Here is a 26,656-nt window from a genome sequence, read left to right as displayed (position 1 = left end):
CCGTAACAGAACCAGTTAGGACAATGAATGTCCCTTGAGTCTGCCTCAGAAAAATAGGGCTAGAGGTAAAGTACTGATTATTGAGACTCATCCGAGGAATTAGAATTTCTAAGAGGAAACAGCAATCATATATGTGTGTGTATATGCATATGCATAAGTACTATATTTTTAAGGTACTTACTTGGGAGATTCTGATGATCAGTCAAGTGTTGGGATACCTGAGCAACGAGAATATTTACAGCATTCCAAGTAATTTCTGGAGAGCTCAGGAAAGAAAGAATGGGGAGAATGGTAATGGGTAATGGAGAGAAATTCCAGTAGGAGAGTCTTCTTAGAAAGAGAACCTGTTTTTCATTTTCAGAAAATTATACATATTTACATGGTAACTTTACCAACTCTTATTGCTTCCCTATTCGCATTTCTAGTCTATTTCTGGAATGGGTATTTTCTAATCAGATTTATTTAGAAAGTAGACTTTTATTTTTCTTCTGTCTTTCTGTCTCTCTGTCTGTTTCCCTCTCTCTCCCTCACTCACTGAAAAGGTACAATTCTAGGGGCACCTGGGTGACCCAGTCGGTTAAACGTCCGACTCTTGATTTGGGTCAGGCCATGATCTCGCGATTTCTGAGTTCTAGCCCCACATCAGGTTCTATGCTGAGAATGCCGAGCCTGCTTGGGATTCTCTCTCTCCTTCTGTCTCTGCTCTCCTCTGCTTTCCCTCAAAATAAACTTAAAAATAAAGGTACATTGCCAATGAGAGGAGGGAAGGACTGGTTGGGCTAAAGAAGAAAGTAGAATAATAGAGAAAGGATCTTTAGCAAAACAGAGCATCATATGAATGAACAAAGTGTTTTATTTGACTACCACTTCCTATTTATTTGCTGTTGTCTTGTGTATATAATATCACAACATCTGAGCACTGTCTGAGAGGTCTAACATGATCTCTCTCTGAACCTTGTCCATCCTCCTATTAGGCCAGCCTTCCCCTTCCTTGCTTCATGTTGCCACATCTGCCACACAGAGTTTGTTAGCTTCTGGCCTGAGAACCTCTGCCCTTACTCTCCTGTCTGAAACAGTCTCCCCACTGCTATTCAAAGTTGGCATCATCTCAGCACATAGGTGTCTCACCCTCAGAAAGACAGTTCTTGACTTTTTTATGTAAATGAATCTTACCTATTTTTCTTTCATCTGTCTGATGTGGGAAACAAAGGCAGAACGAAATGGCAGGTCAAATTAAATTTCCTTATAACCTGCAGCCCATTGACAAATACTTGAGGAGTTTCTACAGGAACTCCCTACTGTCTTAATGCTAATGCTTTGCTAGAGGGAAAAACAACTTTAGCTTGGCAATAGCTAGGCCCCCAGTATCCTGTGAGTCTTCTTTAGCATACGAAAATCTCAGTGGAAACTTCCCCTTGGACTTTACCTCCCCCAACTGCATAGTATATAACCAGTCTCTCCTCATGGTCCCAGGGCTGGTCTTCCTGCCCACGGGTCCTGTCCCCATGCTTTAATAAAGTCACTTTTTGCACCAAAGATGTCTTCAAGAATTCTTTCTTGGTGGTCGGCTCCAGAACCCCATCTCCGAATCACCCCCAAACTTCATCATCTCTGCTCATTTCCTTCTTCATTCTTAGCACAGTTTGTGATATGTTTGCTGACTGATTTATTTTCAATCCTCTGTTCTTGGTTATGGAGCAACATGGCAGGGACTGTGCCTTCTTGTCCATTGGGTACAGCCAACCCCCATCAAACTGCCTAACAGACACTAGGACTCAAATAATACTTGTTAGAGAAGGGAAATTTAAAGGAAAAAAAGTCCACAAAGATAAACAGTTGAAATCTGAAAGAATTCAGAGCCTAATCATCATACATGCCAGTTTCAGAAGGCAAGATATACATATTCATGTATGTACTAATAATGAAATTAAGAAATTTGGAATCTAATCTTCATCATCTGAGATTACCCATTCCTCTTTTGGCAGTATCAGAGTTTGCTGCAGGATGATTTGCAGAGATCTTCCCTTCTTCCTTAAACTAATGGCCTTGTCATCCCCTCAGGGGCCTGAGGCTGCCTGTGGAGGTATACAGAGATTTCTACTGGCAACTACTTGCTAAACTGAATATACTTAGCTACCTTATCAAGTCCTAGAATTGTTTGATTTCCTACAGGAAATGTTTGCCTTTGAAAACTCCAGTGGGGAAATAGCTTTTTCACCTCTGCTCAGGAGAATGAGTTTAACATTGTCTGAAGATGAGATTCATCCCCTGGAGGAGGTGCTGAGCATCTAATGAGCTTAGGAACAAATCAGAAAAACGGCGGGGAGTAGATTCCAACCCCCACCCCCACCCTGGTTCCATTTAAAAAAAAATTCTGTTTCCGATATTTGCTTGAGTGAACCTCCCATTTATACTAAGTTTTTTCTCTGTGCTCTGTTACATATGTATAACTCAAATGTGGAAACACATCTAGCCACATTATATATTGTGAAAGATGTGTGATTTTGCTCCATGGGGTGTATTCTATTTAAATAACTCATTAATGCATTAGCAACTAGGCCTGTACTTGTATCTCTTTCATTTCCAATATGAGCCCTCCTCTGGCACTTTAATCCAGAGCAGTTTGTGCCCACACAGTAACACACACACATACACACCCTCCTCACAAGTATCCATATATCCACTGAAACAGCAACTACCCAAAGGTTATTCTTAACAGGTACTTCTATGACCTCAGTTTAAACTTGTTTGTAACTTACTACCTCCTCTTTCTCTTAAGAGTTCCTCTCAACTTCAACTTTTATTTGAAATTAAGCATCTGACATTGGCCTTTTCGCCATCGCTTTTATATTTGTTTACCTTGGTGTTTGATCCTAAGTTCTTCTTAACAATCGCCACTTGCCTCATTCCTGTTTCAGTGCAGTCCTCACAGCTTGTGGCAGACTTCCCTGCCCTAGTTGTGCCTTAGATCCCAGAGCTAGGTAGTGGTGCTTTACTTACAGTTTAACCCTACAAATTCAAAGAATAAGTGGATTGGAAGCATAAATTGTTCTAAGCACGAATTTACATTTAGAAAGAATATGTGTCATCCAAATAGAAATTGGGCAGAGAAATTTTTGACAAAACTTTACCCTCATGAAGCCACAGGGTTTGATAGTGGGAGAAAGGAGAGTACACATGAGTCAATGAGAGAGAATTATAGATGTAGTACTCTGTCTAGATGTGCTTAGTGTTTAATTTTACTTTATAGTTAAATAGGGAAGTAAAAGTCTTATATCTGTACAGGAGCAACATGCTTTTTCTTTGTTTTGTTTGCAAGAAGGACATGAATAGGTGTTGCACATACATCACAAAAAGCTCCTAAATATGTTAAAGATGCCACTTCTCATAACTAATGACAGTCAAGTACTCTGGTCAAGTCATGAATATGCATTTCCTGGCTTATTGTAGTAGCCTGCTGACTTGTGTCCCTACTTCTGCCCTCACCCTCCTTCAGTAGCAGAATAATATTATTAAAATGAAGTCAAGCCATGTCAGTCCTCCATCATACCAACTAAATGAAATACAAACAAGCAAAAGTTTCCAAAGTTCTCTCATCTCACTCAAGGGAAAAGCTAGTGTCCTTACTGTGAATGATAAATGTCTCTAGGAGTGGGCCCCAATTCAATCTCTGACCTCAACTTTTAACTATTCTCCTCTCTCTTTTTCTACGACCATCCTCATTGTCTTTCTCACTGTTTCTTACACTGACCAGACACACAGATGCCTTAGATCCATCACAATGATCGCTATTACTATTACTATAAATCTTTCTCCAGTTTTTTAAGTTAAGTTCCTTCAATTCTTCCATTGTTGCATCCACACGACTCCTGAAACAGAATGCTACGGGCACCGGTGATAGTCATGACAAAGTTTATTGCAATGAGAGGCAAGGCCAACCGATCGGGACCGACACTCTTGACCAGAGTGCGGTCCCCAAACAGCCGGGGTACAGAGTCTTTATAGCTGACCACATCGTCTTATCATCACCTGGGGATAGAACAAAGAAATAGTTCCCAGATGGGGGTGGAAACAGTTCAGACATGCCCTTGCTCCAATCCAATCAAACACTAATCCAGTTGATTTTCCTTGAACTTTTGTTCCCTTGATTGATAGGACAAGGCTGTTATCTCTTAATCTGTTATTTCTCAAGGCTACAGGTTAGCCCTACACTACAATTTAACCCTTGCACCATGATTTACTCCAAAGTCATCCTCTTATGATTTCTGTTTTTAGAAATTATGGAGTGCCTGGGACCAGATTTATTCTCCTAAAATTAATAACTAGAAAAGTAAACCAAATATATTTTTCTTAAACAAACAAATGTTTTCAGACATAATGAATACATATGGACAATGATCACTGAGAGAAAGGAAACAGAAAAAAGTAAGCCCTACCATTTCCTTGGTATTCTACCCGAGGCATTTTCTTTTTCTTTTTCATTTTTTTAATGTTTATTTATTTTTGAGAGAGAGAGAGAGAGACCTAGTGCAGCAGGGGAGAGGCAGAGAGAGAGAGGGGCTCCGAAGCAGGCTCCAGGCTCTGAGCTTTCAGCACCCAGCCCAACCAGGGGCTCGATCCCACAAACCACAAGATCATGACCTGAGCTGAAGTCAGATGCTCAACAGACTGAGCCACCCAGGCACCCCCTGAATCATTTTCTATACTCAAGTGCAATGATGGGAATCCCAAGCAAACATATTGGTCTAGATAAGTTGAGGAGACAGAGATCAGAAGTTGGAGAGACTAAGGTAATTTCAGTTTGAGGGTAGAGTGCCAGAAAGAAGGGAGCATCCAAAACTGCATCAGAACTCTACTTAGGAGCCCCTTGACTTTGGCTGAACAGTACACACAGTATTATATAATAGTATTACTACACATAGTAATATTAGTAACTTATTAGTAACTTACATAGGATGAAACTCCTCAAGAATGGCAAAGAACAGCCATGGAGTTGTAAACTGAACATGGCTTGCAGGTGTTCTTATTCTCCAAACAGAAGAAATTCTTGTTAAATGCCTGGAAGATTCAGTAGATATACTAAAAGGTCATATCCTAAGAGTAATGCTAAACTAGCCATTGATTAAAGGCTTCTGTAAACCTATCATAACAAGCCTAAAAAAATCAAGCTGGTTCACAAGTAAGTTAGCTCCTACCAGACAAAGTGTAACATTATCTTTAAAAAAGACAACAAAATTAAGCATTTGAAGATGTTAACATTGAAGAATTACCAGTCATGTAAATAAACATGAAAATGCAATCTATAATCAGGAGAAAAATTGGTCTCTAAAATAGAATCAGAGAGGACATAGATGATGGCTAATACAAAATAATGTTAAAATAGCTCTTTGTAATTATGCACAGGAACTTAAAGAAAAATGTGTACATAATAAGGAAAGAAATAAAAGATGTGAAATGGACCCCCAAAATGTACCTTTTCATTAAGGAAGTATAATTAAAGGAAAGGGGGGAAAAAAAGAAAAAGAAAATCACTACTGCGATTAATATCAAATTAAACATTATAGAAGAAAAATGAGTGAGCTTGAAGGCATAGCAATGGAAACTATCCAAATTTAAGTTCATATACAAAAAAGACTGAAAACAAACAAACAAACAAACAAAATCCCTGAGCCTCAGTAGTCTGTGGAATCAAATACCCTAACAGTGGAGTTCAGAATAAAAATGAGGGCTTTGCGGCTGAGTAACTACTTTAGGAAATTATGGCTGAAATATTTTCCAAATTTGAAGAAAACTATAAACCTGTAGGTACAAAAGCTAAAGTTACCACAAGTAGGATAATCCTAAAGATGACTGATGAAGTCATTTAATAGTCAAATTGCTGAAAGCCAATGAAAAGGAAACAAACAAACATAAAACTAGCTGGGGGTGGGGTAGGGAATATATACATTATGAACATAGACATTTCCTGAAACTATGCAATGGGACATATTTATAGCAATTAAAGAGTTTTATTTATAACAATTAAAGAACATAAAACCAACTTAGAATTTTATATAAAGAGAGAAATCTAAAAATTAAAGCAAAATAAAGATTTTTGTTTTTAAAAGAAAGTTTGGGAGAATTTATCACCAACACCACAAGCAATGTTAAAGAAAATTTTCAGCTAGAGAAAAATGATCTCAAGTAGAAGCTAGGAAATATACAAAGGAAGGGAGAATAACAAAGAAGGTATATAAATTGGTAAGTAAAATATGACAGAAGTACACAAGATGGGAAGTGGGGATTGGAAGTCTAATATTTTAAGGACCTTACTTTTTACATGAAATAGTATATTATTTAAAGATAGACGACGGAAAATTTAAGGATACATATTGCAAACTTTAGAGCAACAATTTAAAATAATAACAATGAGTTCTAATAAACCAGTCATGGAAATTAAATTTAATGGGAAAATGTATATGTTGATCCAAAAGAATACAAGCAAATGGAAAGGAAAAAGAGCAAAGTATAGATGGGGATGAGTAGAAATCAATTACTAAGATAATCTATTTAAATCCAACTATATAAATAATTACTTTGCATGTAAATGGTCTAAACACCCTAATTAAAAGACAGAGATTGTCAGAACTGAACTAAAAAGCAGGACAAATCAAACACTTGTTCAAAGAAAGTCACTTTAATTATAAATACACAGGTTAAAGTTACTGAATGTACAGTGTCATGATTTGGTATTTGAATACATTTTGTTTTTCAATGATACTTCAATAGAGCTGAAGAAAAGAGAGACTAATATGTTAGTATAATGGAGCAGGGGTGAAAGGCAATTGAATAATAATGGCTTTAAACATTTTGTAATTAAAATAATAAGCCTCATCAAAATCAAGTTACTGTATAGAAAAACATGCAAAAAAAAAATATGAGAAACCTGGAGTTGATAGAATGTCTATTTAACATCAAAAAAGAGAACTTCAGAAGAAATATTGCCAGGGATAAAAAGAGGCTTTTCATAATAATAAAGGTGAGGCATTAAAAAAAGTCCATAGCAATTCTAAATATGTATGCCCCTAAAAACAAAATTCAAAATACAGGGAGCAAAATCTGACTGAGCTGAAAACTGACATAGATAAATCCATGTTTATAGTTGGAAACATCTACACTCGTTTCACAGTAATTGAGAAAAACAAATAGACAAAAAATAAGTATAGAGAAGATTCCATGAATACTATCAACTAATTCAACTTAATTATCATTTATTGAACAAGCTACTCAGCAACAAAAGAATCACACATTATTGTAAAAGTACACACAGGGGGCGCCTGGGTGGCTCAGTTGTTTGAGCCTCTGACTTCGGCTCAGGTCATGATCTCACAGTTTATGGGTTTGAGCCCTGCATCAGGCTCTGTGCTGATGGCTTGCTCAGAGCCTGGAGCCTGCTTCAGATTCTGTGTCTCCTTCTCTCTCTGCTCCTCCCCCACTCATGCTTTGTCTCACTCTGTTTCTCAAAAACAAATAAATGTAAAAAATTTTTTTAAAATAAACTAAAATAAATAAAAGTACACACAGAATATGTATCAAAGTAAGCCATATGCTGGGTCATGAAATTTTTAAAATGTATTTGAGAGAATTGAAATGATACAGATTTTGTCTTTTGTTATGACCAAATTAAGTTATGCCTAAGTAACTCCAAATATTTGGAAATATACAAAATATGTATAAATAATACATGGGTCAAAGAAGAAATCATAAGAGAAATGGAAATTTGTCTAACTAAATGAAAATGGAAAACACACATGCACACACAATATATTCAAATTTGGTGAGAGTTAAAATAGTACTTACAGAGAAATTTATAATTTGGTTTATATTTTTTTTAAATTCAAGCATATACATTAAGAAACTAAAAGAAATTAAAGAAAAGGAAAAACAAATGAAAAGAAGGAATTTAAACCCAAATTCAGCAGGAGAAAGCACATAATAACACTAAGAAGTAAAAATAAATACAATAGAAAACAACAGTGTAGAAATTCAAAAATGCCAAACGTTGGTTTTTTGAAAAGGTGAATGAAATTTCTAATCCTGTAGCTGGACTAATCAAGACATAAAAGAGAGAAAACACGATGATCAATATCAGGAAAGAGAGGACATCACTGTAGACTACAGAGACATTGAAAGGAATTTAAAAATACATTTATAGCTTCAGGCCAAAAAATCTAACTACATAGAAAAAAAAGACAAATTCCTTTAAAAATACAAATTATCAAAATTGACTTCAGGAGAAATATTTAAAAAACTGAATAACCTATTAAAAACATTGAACTCATAAGTCAATACTTTCTCATAAAGAAAACTGTAGACCCCGATGGTTGCATTAATGTACTCCAGCATACATTTTAGAAAGAAGAAATACTAATACTACCAATTCTTTTTCAAAGGCTAGAAGGAGCACTTGCCACTTGATTTTATGAAACGAACATTACCTTAACACCAAAATTAGACAACACAGTGTACAAAAATAAAACTAAATACCAAAATGATCATTAATGTAGACATAATAATCTTTAACAAAATATTAGCAAATGAAACTTAGCAACCTAAAAACATGGAATAATATATCCAGATCAAGTGGACTTTATCTCGTGAATGCAATTTTGGTTTAACGTTTGAAAATCAATCATTATAATTCATAACAAGACAAAAAAAGAGAAATGTGATTATTTTAATAGATACAGAAGAATTATTTGATAATATTCAACTGCTAATATATTTTATAAAAACTATCTCAATATGATAAAGAACCTCTATGAAAAGTTTACATCTAACATCATACATACTAAAAGGGTGAATGATTTCCCTTAAAATCAGGAACAAAGAATGACCATTTCTATTCAACTTTGTACTGGAGTTTCTAATTAGTGCCATAAAATTAAAACAAAAAGCATAGAGATAGGTAGATTGCTAAGGAAGAAATAAAATGCTGTTTCTTTGCAGATAATGTGAGCATGTACATAGAAAATCCTAGGTAACATACAAAGAAATCTATTTTATTTAATTTTTGTAAGTTTATTTATTTTGAGAGAGAATGTACATGTGTGCATGCAGGGGAAAGGTGCAGAGAGAGAGGGAGAGAGAGAATCCCAAGGTGACTCCCCTCTGGCATGGAGCCCAATGCAGGATTTGAACTCAGGAACCGTGAGATCATGACCTGAGCTGAAACCAAGAGTTGGAGACTTAACTGAGTCATTCCTAAAGAAATCTATTTTAAATGATCAGTGAAATTAGCAAGATCTTAGGAAACAAGATCAATATATAAAATTCAATTTTATTTCCATATTACTTCAACTAATAATTAGGAAACACAACTCCTATCCAAATCTCAATAGAAAATTTTTGTAGGAGATGACAATATTATTCTAAAACATGTGGGGAAAAAAATACCTAAGGGAGAAAAACAACATTAGAGAGCTTGCATTACTTAATTTCAAGATATTCTAAGTTACTAGTAATCAAGACAATGTAGTATTGATTTCAGGATAGATACTTTAACCAATGGAAAAGAATAGAGTCTAGAAATTGACAATCCATCAATGGTCAACTAATTTTTTTACAGTGCCAAGGTAATGCAATGGAAAAAGTTAATCTTTCCAACAAATAATACTATAAAAAACATATTTCCATGTAGGGAAAAAAAATGTATCTTAACCCTTAGCTTTACATCACACAAATATTAAATCGAATAGGATTGTACAACGGCCTAAATATAAATGCTAATATATTATAAAACATCCAAAAGAAAAAGGAGAAAATCTTCATGACCTAGGGATGGGCAAAAGTTTCTTAGATAGGACACAAAAAACATGGAGTATTCAAGAAATGATACTTGAGGGGTGCCTGGATGGCTCAGTTGGTTGAATGTCTGACTCTTGGTTTCAGCTCAGGTCACCATCCCAGAGTCCTGGGATCAAGCCCTGTGCTAGGCTCCAAGCCCCCCACCCCCCATTTCTCTCTCTCTCCCCTGCTTCTGCCCCTCTCCCCAGCTAGCTTTATGTCTCTAAAGAAAGAAAAAAACAAGAAAAAATACTTGTGCTCTTCAAAGGACACCATTAAGAAGACAATAAGGTAAGCTACCAACTGGAACCAAATATTTTCAGTGAATATGTTTGAAAAGGTCTTAAGTCCAAAATATATTAAAAAAAAAAAAAACCTCAGTAATTAGACACCAAATAACTCAATTAAAAATGGGCAGACTGTGTGTGTGTGCACGTTTATTGATATACGTGTGTGTGTGTGTGTGTGTGTATATATCAATAAATGCTTGAAAATATGCTCAATATATGTGCACATATATCATATACATATACCAATAAACACCTAAAAATATGCTGAACATCATTCATCTTCAGAAAAATGAAAATTAAAACCACCACAACAGAACACTGACAACAGAATGTGTTGGTGAGGATATGAACTCATTGGATCCGACACGCATTTGTTAATGGGAGAGTATGTCATTATAGTCACTTTGAAAAACAGTTTGGTAGCTTTCTTTATACAGTTAAACAAATACCTACCATATGCCCCAACAATTCTACTCCTAGTTATTTACCCAGGAGAAATGAAAACATATGCCCGCTAATAGATGTGTACACAAATTTTCATATGAGCAACAAATAGTACTCACATTTTATAATAGTGAAAAGTAGAAACCACCCAAATGTCCATCAAAGGTGAGTGGATAAACCGAGTACACTATATCCCTAAAAGGGAAATAAATAAAAATAAATTTTAACAACTTATAAATAAATAGGGTGAAACTGATACAATAATGTGGATGATTTCCGAAAACAATATGCTGAGCTAAAGAAGCCAAATAGATACAAAAGACTATATGCTTTAAGATTCTATTTATATACAATTGTAGAAAAGGAAAATCTAATATATAGTGTCAGAAAGCAGATTAGAGATTTCCTGAGGTTCCAAATCAGGGATCATCAGGAAAAGGAACATGGAAAGGTTTTAGGGTAATAGAGATGTTCTATGGTTTCACTATAGTAATGCTAATAGGATATAGACATTTACTAAAATGTGATAAATGATATACTTAGAATAGGTGCACTGCACTGTGTATACATTATAATCTGAGACAATTATTTTTTAATTTTTTTAGTGTTTATTTTTTGACAGAGCAAGTGAAGGAGCGGAGAGAGAGGGAGACAAAGAATCTGAAGCAGGTTCCAGGCTCTGAACTGTCAGCACAGAGTCAGACACAGAGCTCGAACCCACAAGCCATGAAATCATGATTGAGCCGAAATCAGACACTTAACCACCCGAGCCACTCAGGCGTCCTTGATACAATTAATTTTTAAAAGTGAACTTCCATGCACAGATTTCCCAGGCAACCCTACCAAAAGTTTTCACTATCTGTCTCTCTCCAACTGATATCCCACTTACTCCTATTACTGTTTATTTTTAATGATTAATATTTAATGATTAATTTAATGATAATAATTGGCTCTACTTTTTACTTATTTCTTCCTTATTATGTGTGTATGCTACCAGAATAGAAGTTTTGTGGAGGCAATCAGCTTGCTATTATTTAACAGAAATCTTGAGAACTAATTCAGTATGAAAGATTGGATAATAATATATCAATAAAAATATTCTTTAATGCTAGGTAATTATATTTAGGAAGCTTGCCATATCTGTTCTGAGATCTTATTTGTTCTTAGAGTATAAATCCTATAATCCTGGAAAGAAGCACATTTCTTCTATTGATTATAATAAGACATCTAACTTGCAAACACACAGGTAAAACTTTAAAGCAGTTGGCCTTTTCCAAATTTTTATATTGTAGGCTCCTTCCACCTTCTATGATTCTTGAGATAGAAAAAGAAAGACTGAAATGTACAGTTCTCCTTGTGCTGGAAAAGAAAATTATGTGACATACATAAAACGTTATCCTACCAGAACACAATTTTCAAGGGCTTGATACATTCACGAGATCTCCTGAGTATTTGGAGACTCCTTGTATTTTTTTTTAATGATTTCCTCATTTAGTTTCAAAAGATATATACATTGACATGCAATTTATATTTATGAATTATACGGCTTTCATCTACAGCTTCCTCATATAGTTAACAGCCCTTTCACTGTCCATCAAAGCATGATGTAGCAGAAAGATCTTGCTCTGGAGTCACAGTCAAGTCAGAATATTAGCTCTACCCCCCTCTTGGGAAATGTTAACAACATTCCTATATGTTAGATCTTTAGCTTGCTCATCTGAAAAGAAAAGATGTTAGTTATCAGTTCTGAACTTCTTCATGTATGTGTTATAGAGGGAGGTTGCCTGAAGAAGTCTGAATGGACCTTCTCTCAGTTCTCACATGCCTCGAAGCAACAGAAAACACCAACTAAAATGAACAATTGGAAATTTATGAGCCCTCTCCCACAAGTGGTTGATGGTAGAGGGATTGTTTATTGAACAGATTCTCTTTCTGTACAACATCTCTCAGCTTATTTTCTTGTCATTTCACTGTGCCCGCCCCCCCCCATACTTCCAAAGTAGCTGTTCCCACTATGATAAGCATATGCCATTGATCAGAGGTAGAAAATAAGTCTGTTTTGTGTATCTTTTTAAGAAAGCAGGCAAAGCTTCTACAAACCCCCTACCAAGCTTCCTCTCACAAAGAATGGGCCAGATTTGCATAGCCCTGCCAGGGAATCACTGCATAAGGGGATTGGATTACAATGATTGATTTCCATTAATCAAGATTCATCCTATGGCACTGGGGAGGCACCCATCATCCCTCTTGAGATACACTTATCATATAAGGAAAAAGTAATAAAAATAAGGTCCTGTTTGCAAGGATAAAGCAGACCAAGGAGACATTTACCTCCAGGGAATTCATCATCATCTGTGGTCTGGTGGCAGGGTTATTGCTGACCCAGAATTCAAGTGGTGCTGCACATTGATAGTGTCTTCATCTCTCTAGGAGGCAGAGGTCTGTGGGGTGTGTTTGGGTGGGGGTGAAAAATAATAAGTTGTTAATTTACAATTAGAATTGTAAACTGTGGACAGAAATGCTACTATTTTTGGCATTGTTGTGACTCTGATCCCAGGATTTTATCACCAGAATATTGTTGTTCAGAAAACCAGAACTCAAGACTCATAATTATTACTTGACCTTATGAAATTCCTTGTTTTCTCCCCCAAAGGCGACTTGAGTGTATCCTTGAAGATACTTAAACCTTAAAGAGGAGACTGGTCATGGAAACAGAGATGTTTGTATCCACAGCCCTTGAATAAAGACTTTTGGCACTTTTTTAAAAGTCTCGAATTCAAGGATTTTTCCATATGCTCTGGGAAAATTATGGTCTTTTGGGAGACATGTCAGAGTTTCTAAAACCATAGAATATTTTGTCAAATAGCCAAATTAGACCTATTCTTTACATTTTGGTTCTGCGTTGGAAATACTTTGATCTAGATTAACCGATTTCTTCATACAGGTTTTGTCTAGAGACACTATAATGCGATTAATTTGGTTTCTGTGTACTGAATTAAACTGTCACTTATCTAGGTGTCAGGAATTATTACTAAATCATTTTAGTTAGAATTGGGAGTGATCACATCTCCTGATGTCCTTACACAGAAAGTTAATTATGTAAAGTGTACAAATTTTACTAGCTAATTCAAAGTGGTCAGTTTATTTCATTTACCTACATATCTTTCAGGGACATTTCACTGTTATTCCCACATAGTCTCAAAAGAATTGATTTATAAGGGTTAAGTGTGATTGTGCATATGAAGGATTAGCATTACTGACTGTTATGGCTGGCATGCACATAGTAGGCACTCAATAAATGTGATGTGCTATTATTTTATCCTGAAAATTGTAATTATGGCACCTCCCTCTCAGTGTTATTACAGAAATGTAATTAAATATCATCCACATAGATGCCAAGTATAGTACCCAGCTTCTATACAGGAGCTCAATAAATGTTAATTTCATTCCTTTCCCTGCCTACTAAACAAAACATCCAGAGGAGTAATAACACTGTCTTCATGATCCTACATCACCTCAGCAAAATAATTTCCTCTTCTTAGAAGAGAGAAACTACCAATAAAGTCTGGTTTCAGTTTATTTAGAATATTCTCTCCTTTTGACGGTATAAAATAAATCCCTGCTATGAAATAACCTTTTTGCTGATCTGTGTATAATGGTAACTCAGTGCCACCTACTTCTTTTTGGATGAATAAATTAAAAATACTTTGTTTCCAAAATGCAACAAGCATACTAGTTGTATAAAGAAACTGCCCATTACAGACGATGTAGAGTTTCTGTGGGTAGCAGCAGGTGTTTGGGAGTGCAAGCTGTAGGCATTTATAACTCTGAGTGTTACTGCCTCCTTGAAAGAATTTGCTATTTACTTCCAACAGAGGACAATTAGACTTAAATTCCAAAGCCACACATCAGGTGAAGTGTAAGAGAAGAACAGAGGAGGAGTGACTGGTAATTTTAGGTAGCATGATTCTTACCTTTTGTGGTTAGTCAGGTGAAGTATAAAACATCAATAATAATGCTCTTTAATGCTGGATAATTGCATTTGGGGAGCTTGCTTACCTGTTCTGAGATCTCCCTGAGAGTGTAAGTTCCATGATGCTGCATAGAAGCACATTTCTACTACTGATTATAACAAGACATTTCCTTTGCACACCCAGAGATAAAAACTCCAAAACAATTTTCACAAATTGTAACATTCTAGAGTAGATGATTTTTGAAGTACAATTTCCATGCAATTTAAGATTTCTTCTCTGGCTGGAAAATTGTTGGGCTTCTGTTGTAGATGGGCATTGTTCTTTTGGTTTTTTTTTTCTTCAAAGAAATAAATCAGAAAATTATTTGTGCCCTCATATCCTCTTTTATTTCTAGGGAGCATGTTAATTGTTGCATTAAATGTCACTAACTTATCTTCCTCAAATGAATGAAAGGTTTTACCTGTCCTGTCCAACTGCATAGGAAAACAGCTTTGATTTGGCAATTATAATACTTACGGGTTTGGGAAGAGTGTGTGTGGTGGAGGTTTGGCTTCATGTTATAAATTCACTGGTATCTCCTCTGGGAACTTTATTCAAAGTTTATAAATCTCAGAAACACTACTGAATGTTTCCAGTAGAGATTAAACTGTTCACTGCTCATAGAAGTTCTAGAGATGTGTGGCCAGACGTGGAGTAGGATTTTCAATTCTCGTAATAAATGTTGACTCCTTCCACTTGCATTTTTGTAATCAAAGTTCAGGGTTACATGCCTAGCATAGTGCTCAGACTATGCTAGGTATTCACTAAGGATTTGTTGAGTGAGTGATAATAACATAGATAATGACCCTTCACTCTAAGGTTAACTGTGATATCAGCACCTAGGATAGTTCAGCACTGAATTTGAATCTGTATGTAGGCATTCCTTCCCCCTTGTTCAAGTATAAATGCAAACTGTCTGCTTATCTAGCTACTCAAGAAAACAATAAAGAAAGATAGTCTGGTGAATATTATCCATTTACTCCTGTAGGATTCTAATTTGTGTTCATATAATCACGTTAAACCAACAGAAGACAATATATTTTTTGAACACATTAACTTCATTTGCAACCAAATCGCATTTAATGGCTTTTGTTTTAATCTTATAACCTAGACTATTATCCACTTCTGCATTTATTTTAAAGAAATTATGGTGGGAAAAGTATGAATCTTGGAGTCAGACAAAGGAGTGTTGGAAATGTTATTAATGGTGTTGTCTTGAACAGTTTTCTCATTTATAAAATGGTGACCTGGAAATTATATGGAAAAATACAGCATGGCAAATGCTGAGTATCCTATGAATATACTAGAATGCTGCCATTATTATTATTTCTTCCATCATCATTATTATTGTGTTTACTATTATAAGGCTTTTTAAAATATTTTTTAATGTTTATTTTTGAGAGACAGAGAGAGAGCGTGAGCAAGAGTATGAGTGGGGGAGGGGCAGAGCGAGTAAAGAACACAGAATCTGAAGCAGGCTCCAACTCTGAGCTGTCAACACAGAGCCCAATGCAGGACTTGAACTCATGAACTGTGAGATCAAGACCTGAGCTGAAGTTGGACACGTAACCCACTGAGCCACCCAGATGCCCCTTATTCTTGGACTTTTACTCACTGATTCCAAAAATATTGCACTAGGTCACATGATCTCCCTTATATCAAGGTCTGTAGCTGACAGGTTATTTTAGAATGAATGCTAGGAAAATCTTTTCTTTTCCTGAAGCAAAATACCTCTTTGCTGATAGAGATATGTATAGTATTGTGTTTCTATAGGAAACACAAACTGAATTTTAATTTTAGCTCACAGCTCTAGTGATAATACCAAAAATGACTAAATTGCTTCTTTTAAAAAAATCCATAATTATAGTTTTTCTAATTACATTTTTTTCTTTTTGTTATTATGACCTTTTGTAAATCACTTTAAATTCTTTTTGGAAAGACAATTTGGTTTAATTAAATGAAAGTGTTTATAACATGATTAAAATTGAAGTGTATTGGCATAATTTATTCTTTGCTTTGTTTTGTGCAAAATTGATTTCATCTTTGCTCATGAATATCTTTCAAAAACAGTTTTTAAGATTATATTGCAAACTAATTATATCATACATTTTGGCCCTTTTGTTTCATCGAGGTTTGAACGCCATGTTTTTATGACCCATTTAAAAGATTGAGAGAGAATTATGTGTCTTTATCTACATCAGATACAGACATTTGTGACACAAAGCTATGCATTATTCCATAATATTTAATTTTGAATTTTAGATAAATTATAATTTTCCTGAAGCAATTCAGTTCATTTATTGATTAAATAATTGAATGGACAGTACCCCATTCTGAGATGAAACATTAATTAAATCTTTATGGCTCTGCGCTATCAAACCCATCTTTGTGTCTGAGTTCTATTTAGAGATAATCGACCACAAATATGAATGCATGGAGTCTTTTGTTTTAACAAAAGGGTGCACCTGTTAAAACTTCAGATTCTGAGTCTAGATTCATGACCATGTCAGCACAATTGTTAAAACACTACCTAAATAAAGCATGAGATGAACAGCAGGTAAACTGTCCCTTCATAACTGATTTACCAAGCACTCAGTACCTCCTATGCATTGAGCAATATGGTACAAAGATTATTAATATATTTTCCCTTCTCTCAAAGAATTCCCAGATTGGAAGGGAAGGAAATATGTATAGATGCATAGTTCCAGACAACGTGACAAATACTAAAATTGATGTTTTCATGGATTTCAGTGGTGACATAGAGCAGGTGGTTCAGAAAAATGATTTGCAATAGATGATGGTTGAGCTGGTTCTTAAGTGATACTTGGAATTTTCCAGTTGGATAAAGTAGAAAATGCATGCTAAGGTGCAAAGATGGTGAGGTGATATCAACAGAACATATTCAGGAGACTGTAAATAACTTAAAATAGCAAAGAGTCTGCAGCAGTTTGTATAGTAGTGGAACCCAAAGGATTGTGAAAAGACTGTGAAGGTTCAATCGCTGATCTATTAGGGTGCCCTCCTTGTCTGGATAATAATCACCAGCATTGGTTTACATATATACTATGATCAAGAGAAGTTTCAGTGACTTATTTATCTCTGAACCTTCAGCCAAGACAAATCATTACTTCATTCATCTATTTATTTAACAAAACCAGTTATAGACTAAGCCCAGGGGAGATAATGGTACACAAAACAAATAAGATCCATACCTTTGTTCTCTAGTAGTAAAGAAACAGGAACAGGTACTATACACATATAAAAATAGCCTCCTGAAGAAAATAATGCAGGCTAATATGTTGGAGAGTGACTGGAGGTTGACTCTAGACTGAATAGTCACTGAAAGCCTCTCTGAGGAGATGACTTTTAAGCTGACACTTGAATCAGAGAAATGGCCAGCTATTCAAAGGCAGGTGGGAAGACTGTTCCAGATCCAGGGAAGAGCAAAAAGAAATTCCCAAGGTAGAATACAAGCTCAGCTTCTACAAATAATCACAAGAAGTTCGGTCTGACCAGAGCAAAAGAGCAGAGAGAGACCAAACAACCAATGTGGACTATCACTTCGTAGAGTGGGAGAATAAATTTAAATTTTATCATTAATGCAATGATGCAATGAGAAGTTACTGAATATTTAAGTAGGAAAGTAACATGACCCAATTTATGTTTTAAAAAGAATGGCCTACATGGAGAATGGCTTGTAATAGAACAAGACAGGAGGCAAGGAGACAACTGGGGAGGCTTTTGAACAATCCTGATCACCTTAGATTAAGATAGTAACAGAGGAGAAGGGGTGGGGGTGGGGGGTTGACAAACTGAGTATATACTTTGGACACTGAGAAATATGATTTGCTGTTGTCTTAGCTTTGCAAGAATGATGGAGAGGAAGGAAACAGAGATAACTTCGTGTAGATTTTCTCAAAGGGAGGAAGGGACTTAAGGGACCCAACTTAAACAATAACAATAATAGTAGAAAACACTTAGATAAGTGCTTACTCTGTGCCAGACACTACTCTAAGCATAGTTACATGTATTAACTCATTTAGTTATTACAACTCTATGAGTCCAGTAGTACTCTTATTCCCATTTTACAGATAAGGATACTGAAGCAGAGAGATGTAGATTTGCTAAAAATCATACAGCCAGGCACAGTTTCACCTTAATACATTTGCATGATTAATCCCATCATCTCCTAGTCTTTTAGTCTTTTCTCATTGAAGCCCACCCTAACCATTCTACTTAAGACTATAACACTAGCCTCTCCACTGCACTCTCAGCTATATCCTGCTCTAAAGTAGCCACCTGGGTGGCTCAGTGAGTTAAGTGCCTGACTTGATCTCAGTTCAGGTCATGATCTCATGGTTTGTGAGATCAAGCCCCTCTCTGTGGGTGCTGTGCTGATAGCATCAAGCCTGCTTGGAATTCTCTCTCTCCCTCTCTCCCTGCCCCTCCCCCTCCTCTGCTCTGTTTCTCTCTCTCTCAAAATAGATAAATAAACTTTAAAATGTAAATAAAATACCAAATACTGTACTCATTTATGTTGTTGATCTGCCCCTACTAGAATATAACCTCCACAAGGGTGAAGGGTTTGTCAGTTTTGTGCATTGTTGTATTCCAAGAACTTGAACAACCTTTGACACATAGTTAACATCCAATAGATGATTCCTGATTAAATAATGAGCAAGTGAATAAATGCCTGAAGTTGTAAAGCTGAGGTTTAAACCCTGGTGGCCTGCCTCCAGAGTCTCCATGCCTCCTCACTCTACTATGCCATAATCCCTCTCAGGAGGGGATGAAAAATGACTGTTGCTCCTCAGTTGGCAGGAGGCCTATGTGCTGGACCAAATTTGGTCCAGATCCAAATTTATGAAGTGGAAGAGATGGTAGATAACTTGAGCTAGTCCTTACCTCGACTGCCTCCTTTCTTCCCCCTAAACTCCTCTTCTCTCTGAGCACCTGCCCCCTTCACTATTTTGCTTGACTAATCACAATGTGTCTTTATAATGTCAACCTAAATATCAGGTCCTCTGTAAAGAATGCTTTTAGGGGCACCTTGGTGACTCAGTTGGTTAAGTGTCTGAGTCTGGATTTCAGCTCAGGTCATGATCTCACCCTCGTGAGATCAAGCCCTGTGTCGGGCTCCTAGCTAGGTGAGGAGCCTGCTGAAGATTCTCTCCCTCTCCCTTTCCGTCTCTATGCCTCCCCAACAACTCTCTCTCTCTCTCTAAAGAAAACAGTAAAAAAGTAAAAACCAAAGGATGCTTTTATTCAGCCAAGACTGAGCTAGTTGCCCCTTCCGGGTTGCTCTTTGAACTCTGTGCTTTTCACCTTGTGAACTGACAGAGTATTTTAAGTGTCCACTGAACTGTGCTGTATTTACCTGAGGGCGTTGTCCCAGCACCTGGCATCTGACAGGTGCTCAAAAAATTGTGTAAGTTGACCTGAATGACTTTAGGAAGTCCCCCAAATATAGAACTTTATAAGTAGTTTGGGACCTATCTGTAAAGAGTTAATGCTAACCAGTTCAAACTGCTTAGGGGCTTTGTGAATCATTGTTACCAATAGTTCAGTTTGAATTATGTTATAATCAAGATGAGCTTCTGTTCGCCTTACCCATTCCCATATCACTCAAAGAAGCTAACTGAGAAAGCAAAGTTCAAATTCTAAAATCCTCTGAACCATTCAAAGTATATATTTTAGATTAAAATCCCTTTTTGATTGGCTGAAGCCACCATAATTGGAGCCAATTGAATCTGAATTTAAACATGTCTGAGTTGTGATAATACTGGAAGGGCTGTTTACCACATACAAAAATTTAAGCAATATGGATTATTTGGTAAGGTAAAGAGAGTCTTTAGAAAGCAATTTATATTCTGTAGATTGGAGGAAATAAGACCTTGAAAAAAGATCTAATCACATTTTGTATTGATATTTTAGGAAAATTTGTAGTAGCAATATACGAGCACATAAACCCCACCAGTGAACTAATCTGAAATTTAAATCAAAATAACTTGTATTGGCCTATTCTAGTTTCTGATGATTCATTTTTTTTTTCTGAGTCGTGGAAGAACAGCAATATAATCTCTTTTATGTAACTAGTTTAATTTTTCATAAGCAGCCCTAAGGTTAAAAAAAAATAACTTGAGAACATAATATGTAATTGAATCATCTTGGAACAAGAACAGCAGAAGGTAATGAAGATTTAGGTAGGGAATGGATTTCACACTGTTCTTCCTACTTTCCTTTGCGGTCACATCAGTGAATGAGATTTCTGTTTAGAAAAATCAATAGGAATTTACGGTGAACCTTGGAGGAGGGCATTCCGATGTGACTAAGAAACTCTGAAGGCAATTGTTACTCAGTGTTGAGGCAGCTCCTTCCTACTGCTGGGGGAGGGAATGAGCAGATGAGAAAACAAAACTGAGTGATATGAGGACCCTGACTGACTAGGAACAGAGAAATCCTCACAGATTCTTTTTTCTTTCTTTGTCAATCAGTTATTCCAGTCATTCATTCACCCACTTATTCATTCAACAGTTTTCATATGCCTCGCTGGGCCAACCTCTCTACAGAGCATGTGTAATTAAGAAAAAAGTAAAATACAACACCTAGTTCCCATGGATCTCACAATGTAGAGGGGGAAGCAAGCAAGAAAAGTAATCAGCAAAATGCACAGTGATAATTGCCATAAAAGAGAGGATGTCTGGCCTATGGAATTTAGGAAAGATTCCTGGAGGGGGAACTCCCTAGGCTACATCTTCGTGGAAAGTAGTAGAAATCTATGACAAAAAAAGTAATAATAATAATAATAATAAGTCCAGGAGATAGTATCTACATAGCATTAATATACATAAAGAGTTCTGTACTCTTTCAGGTAGGATTAGATTTGTTTATACGTAGCCGGAAAACATCAGATTAATAGGGATTTAAGTTAAAGAGATGCTTGTTTTTGTCATAAATATAGTTTCAGGACTGCTGGATTCCTTGAGGATCCAGGCTTCTTTTCTCACTTGCTACTGTCCCTGGACATGACTCTCATTCTCTCAGTCTAAATTGGCATCTGTATTTAGACAGTAGGAATTTTTTTAAAAAAAAGAAAGAAATAGGGTTCAGAGGGTACATGCTAACTCTCAGAGATATTCTGAGAAATCACCCCATCACCCTCTTACATCTCATTTCCCAAAACCTAGTGGCATCTAGCTGCAAAGGAGGCTGGGATCTGTAGTGTACGCTCCTTGAGGCTGTGTGTCAAGTGAAAATTCTATTATTATGGAAGCAGAGGAGATTGGATTTTTGGAGGAAAACAATACCTTTGGCTGTAAGCAGAAAATAGTCAGATGTTCAAGAAATGCTGTTTATTTCCATGTGACTTAAACAGAGGTGGAGAGGGGGATGGGATGGAGAATGGTGTGATCGAAAGTCGGAGGCATGTCATGGGCCACACATGAAGAGTCCTCAACAAATTAACAATAAATGTTTACTGTGCCCTTGAAAATATGTCAGTTATAATTTATGTGTACTGCCTTTTTTTCCATCTTTCAGATAACTCTTCGAGATACAATTATTTTTATTCCTATTTTAAAGTTAAGGTTATGAGGGTTTAAATACTAAGAAATTTTCCTACAATTTGCTGTTGTTAAGTTTAGAAGCTAAGCTGTGAATTTAGGTTGGTCTGATTCCTGTGTAAAGTGACAAGTAGCTTGGCTTGCTGGAGCTCAAATTTCACCTTTTCCCCTTGGGCTCTGCATCTCCTACTTCTTTCTGTGGTCTCTTTCTGAGTGAGCTACCTGGATACACTTAGCACATCTTGGTCTGGTCAGAATCAAAGTGCCTGAGAGCAAGAGAGCAATAAACTAAGACTTAGCTGCTCACAGTGTGAACAAGGAAAGGAGTCAGTCTGCAAATTAAGTCTTGGCTTTTCACCTCACGTTTTCATTAAGTTTTAACTCTGTATATAAAAAAGTTAATTATACGGTGCTTTAATCCGATATAAAAGGTCAACCAAGTCCTGCATTATGTAAGACGTTAAGGCAATTCTTGGAGTAGAAACCCATTTGAACGGTTGATCAAGGTAAATCATAAGTGTTTCATGAAGCACTCTTCATAATAAGATTCAGTTATTTCCATTGAGAATGTCCAAGTCTGTGACTGGAGTACCTCACCTAGTGTAAGCAAAACTAATCTTACCAAGGACAAACTGTGATACTCACCTTTGTAGTTTATAGTTTTATTCTTGACAAAATTTATTTTCTATGTGTGTAGTTATAAACATATATATTCATTTTACACAAATTGCTGAACACGGAAGGGATGTGGATGAAGAAATTAATTTAAAAAAATCAGAAAACTTCCACCCAGAAAAACCTGCTGTGGCAATGCCAGTATATTTCCTTCTAATTTTACAACAATTTATGTTTATGCTTGTTTTTCATAGGTTGAAATCACACTATTTTACAATTTTATTGGCACATTTTAAAAAGACTGCATTGTAGGGGCTCCTGGGTGGCTCAGGACTTCGGTTCAGGTCATGATCTCACAGTTTGTGGGTTTGAACCCCGCGTCGGGCTCTATGCTGACAGCTCAGAGCCTGGAGCCTGCTTCTGATTCTGTGTCTGTCTCCCTCACTGTTCCTCCCCTGCTTGTACTCTGTCTCTCTGTCTCTCTCTATCTCTCTCTCTCAAAAATAAATAAACATTTAAAAATTAAAAAAAAAAACACTCTATTATACATGTTTTCCATGTCATTAAAAACTTTTATAAACAAAATTTAAATAATCACATGATGCCCCATCTTGTGAGGCTATGGTCATTTAATGAACCAATGATTAAGATACATGCAGAGCAAAACAATTTTGGTTAGAGTGGTAACTGATTTGGATGGACAATTGAGACCTGGTTCCTCAGAACTTCAGTGTGCTTTGCCCTTTAGTGCTTGTATCCTCCCAAAGTAGAAATGTCCTTTTCTCAAGTCCATACCTCCTTCCCAAGTTTGAAATCCATCCATTATGATGGAACTTTTGGCTAGAGGGTTTGCATAGGTAGTATTCTAACAATAGCAATGTGAAATCACTACCTCAAGGAGATATCTACACCCTCCGTGTTCACTATAGCATTATTTGTATTAGCCAAGACACAGAAACAACTTAAGTGTCTATAACAAATGAATGGATAAAGAAAATGTGAAATATATATAAAATTGAATGTCATTCAGCCATTAAAAAAAAAAAAAAGAAATCTTGTCATTTGCAACAAGTGGATGAAACTTGAGGCCATTATGCTAAGTGCACTAAGTCAGAGAAAGAGGAATACTGCATGATCTCACTTTTATGTGGAATCTAAAGAAAAAGCCAAACTCCTAGAAATACAGAGTAGACTGGGGTTTGCCAGGGGCTGGCATGCAGGCGAAATGTGGAGATGTTGATCAAAGGGTAAAGTTCAGTTACAAGGGGGATGAGTTCTGGGATGTAATGTATAGCATGGTGACTGTAGTTAACAGTACTGTATTATATATTTGAAATTTACTAAGAGAATAGATCTTAAATGTCCTCACCACTCACACAAAAAATTGATACTCCACCCTCTAACAAAAGCCATCTGGGACCAGAGATGATGGTCTTGATCACTCATCAATATAGGCCTACCTACCTTCCTTCTGTTTGATTCAGACGTAAGTCATTCATAGTTCTGAAAAGTATGCTTTGTTTTTATATCACCATGTCGTGGCACATGCTGTGTCCTCTGACGTGTCCACATGGCACTATTCATCCTTCAAAGTCGAATCCAATATCGGCTTCCTTTAGCTTTACCTCATCCATTCCTCTCCCTTCCTCTACCCCAACTGTAGGAAGACTCTGTCTCTTCTATACCTCTACGACTTGATTCATACCTCTGTTCTGTCACCAAAAGAGTTCTCTTAATCCATGAGGGACTCTCCTCACTGGGCTAGACACTTCTGAGAACAGAGAGCTGAGCCCAGTGTCATTATTTTAGTCTCTTATGTCTGTCACCTAACTTGTCATGTTGCCATGTCACTTGTGTTGGGCACCTAGGGCGAACTGGGCCTCAGTTTCCTCATCTCTAAAGTAGGCATTATAATGCAGGTCTTTGATAGAAATGTTTTAAGAATGTATAGTGGTAGCATTTTTATTTTAAAGTGGGGATTCTCAGTAGAGTCTGAAAAGTCATCCTTGCCTGCGAGTTTCCTACAAGGCTGTGATTTGTAAAATTCTTGCCTTTCCCCCCAAATATATGACTAATTTAACTCTGGAGAGTTGCTCATATAAATACCAGGTTCAGAAGGATATTATAAGGGTAGGTGCATGTCAGTGAAGTAAAATAGATGAAATAGAATTTTAAAAGGTTAGAGCATTCCATCTACATTGTGACACATTCATTTGATTTTCAAATGAGACAACTCTCTTTTAAAAAGATTTCTGTCAATAAAACCCCTATTAATTCTTCCTAGTGGGAATTAGGGAGAGCTAATGAAATATGTTTGTAAATAACCTTGAAGATGATTAATAACTTTTACTTTTAGTGCTTCACGATAACTTTAGAGCACGTTCTGATATTTAAAAAACTATCATTCCTGAGAGAAAAACAGACTTACAAAGAAGTATGGACCTCCTCGGGCCACAAAATGTGGTTCCTTCATTTCAAACATATGGTTTGTGTTTAAATTTCCCTCACTTTAAAATAAATGAAAGCAATGTAAATCAACATTTATTGAATGTCTGCATTGTACCAGCCATCATCAGGAAAGGAAAAATAAATAGGATCCTGTATCTGCTCTCATGAACTTAAAACATTATACTGTTGGTGTCTTGTGCTAAGTGTTTTTATAGAAGAAAACACAGAGACAGAAAGAATATAGGGGATGGATTATTTATCTCTATCAGGATCAAGGGGTATGGGGTCCAACTTCCTAAAGAAAGAGTGGTTTGTCCTGGATTTTGCAAGAAAAATGTGAATCTCTAGGATTCTAGAAAGTGGGGTATACACACAGACTTCTTTGCAGCCCAAAACTTTCTGAGAACTAGAAGCAATCTGAAATTCCTGGGTGTTGTAATTGACTATATGGGAATAAAGGCATTGAGGCTGGGGAAGGTTTGTCTGGAATAAGGGCCTGAGAATTATAAAATATCATGCTACAGATTTGGGCATTATACCATGGATGATGGTGATATGTTTAAGGAGGGAGGGGCTTGAACAGCTCTGTATTCTATAAAGCTGTTTCAGTCAACTTAGGCTAAATTATGTAGTGATAAAATCTGAATCACTTAATATTTTGAAATCTCCAGCTTATATCATATGTTCATTATGGGTTACATGTAACCCCATTCTATGCCATCCTTTCTCTGGGACCCAAACTGACAAAGTGGCCTCCTCTGGGGCCCTGGTAGTTTGGTGACAGAGAGGAAAAAAGGGACATTGAAAACCATGAGCTTGTACACAGAGTTTCTCTGGGAAATGATGTATGTTACATTCACTCTCATTTTCTTGGCAAAGTAAATCACATGGCCACTCGTAGGTACATGAGAGCATGCACATAATCCTTCCTCAGGAAGAATGACCGTCGGGGCAGGGAGACTGCAAATACTTTGAGCAATGATTCAGTCTACTACAGAAGATGGTATTTGGGCATATTTCAGATATGAGGAAACCTCGCTAATAAATAATTAGGAGATAAACTAGAATAAATTAGAGACAGCTCCGAATTGACATTATGTTGTAAATTATAGTTTTAATATTTTCAAGTATATCCAGAAGCGTAAAACAAGCAAATACAATATGGAACGGCTAGATTTGCTTGATGAGAGATACTAATTTGTAATTGTTATATTATTATCACTGATAATCATAATTCAGTCTGTGCTGAGTGTGAGAATCTTTCTTTTGCATTGCAGGTGCAAGGCACACAAAGTCACCAGCATTATCCTCATTTGACACAGTAGTAAGTTGATACTTAGTTAAGCCCACTATGTTGTCCCAAGTTACAGTTACAAAGTCACAGACTCAACTGAAGTCAAACATAAAGTGCTTTGCCCTCAAAACTAATATTAATAGGTAAGTGGGCAAAATAAACTTC

General features: G+C 36.3%; 1 protein-coding gene and 1 long non-coding RNA gene across 2 annotated transcripts in view; one reads left to right on the top strand and one right to left on the bottom strand.

Annotated features, from left to right (window-relative positions):
- The window catches only part of TENM4 (teneurin transmembrane protein 4), a 2,866,770-nt gene that overhangs the window by 546,033 nt on the left and 2,294,081 nt on the right, over positions 1–26,656 (top strand). The gene's annotated exons all lie outside the window — the stretch shown is intronic.
- On the bottom strand, positions 4,953–24,790 carry LOC128311656 (uncharacterized). Its single transcript, XR_008290170.1, has 3 exons — positions 24,214–24,790; positions 12,891–13,000; positions 4,953–5,058 (listed from the first exon to the last, which is right to left on the bottom strand). It is a non-coding gene; the product is annotated as an uncharacterized LOC128311656 (long non-coding RNA).

Source organism: Acinonyx jubatus, chromosome D1 (genome assembly GCF_027475565.1).
Source record: "Acinonyx jubatus isolate Ajub_Pintada_27869175 chromosome D1, VMU_Ajub_asm_v1.0, whole genome shotgun sequence".
NCBI classification, from domain to species: domain Eukaryota; kingdom Metazoa; phylum Chordata; class Mammalia; order Carnivora; family Felidae; genus Acinonyx; species Acinonyx jubatus.
The sequence above is the reverse complement of the archived record's forward strand: the minus strand, read 5'-3'. Positions and strand labels throughout refer to the sequence as shown.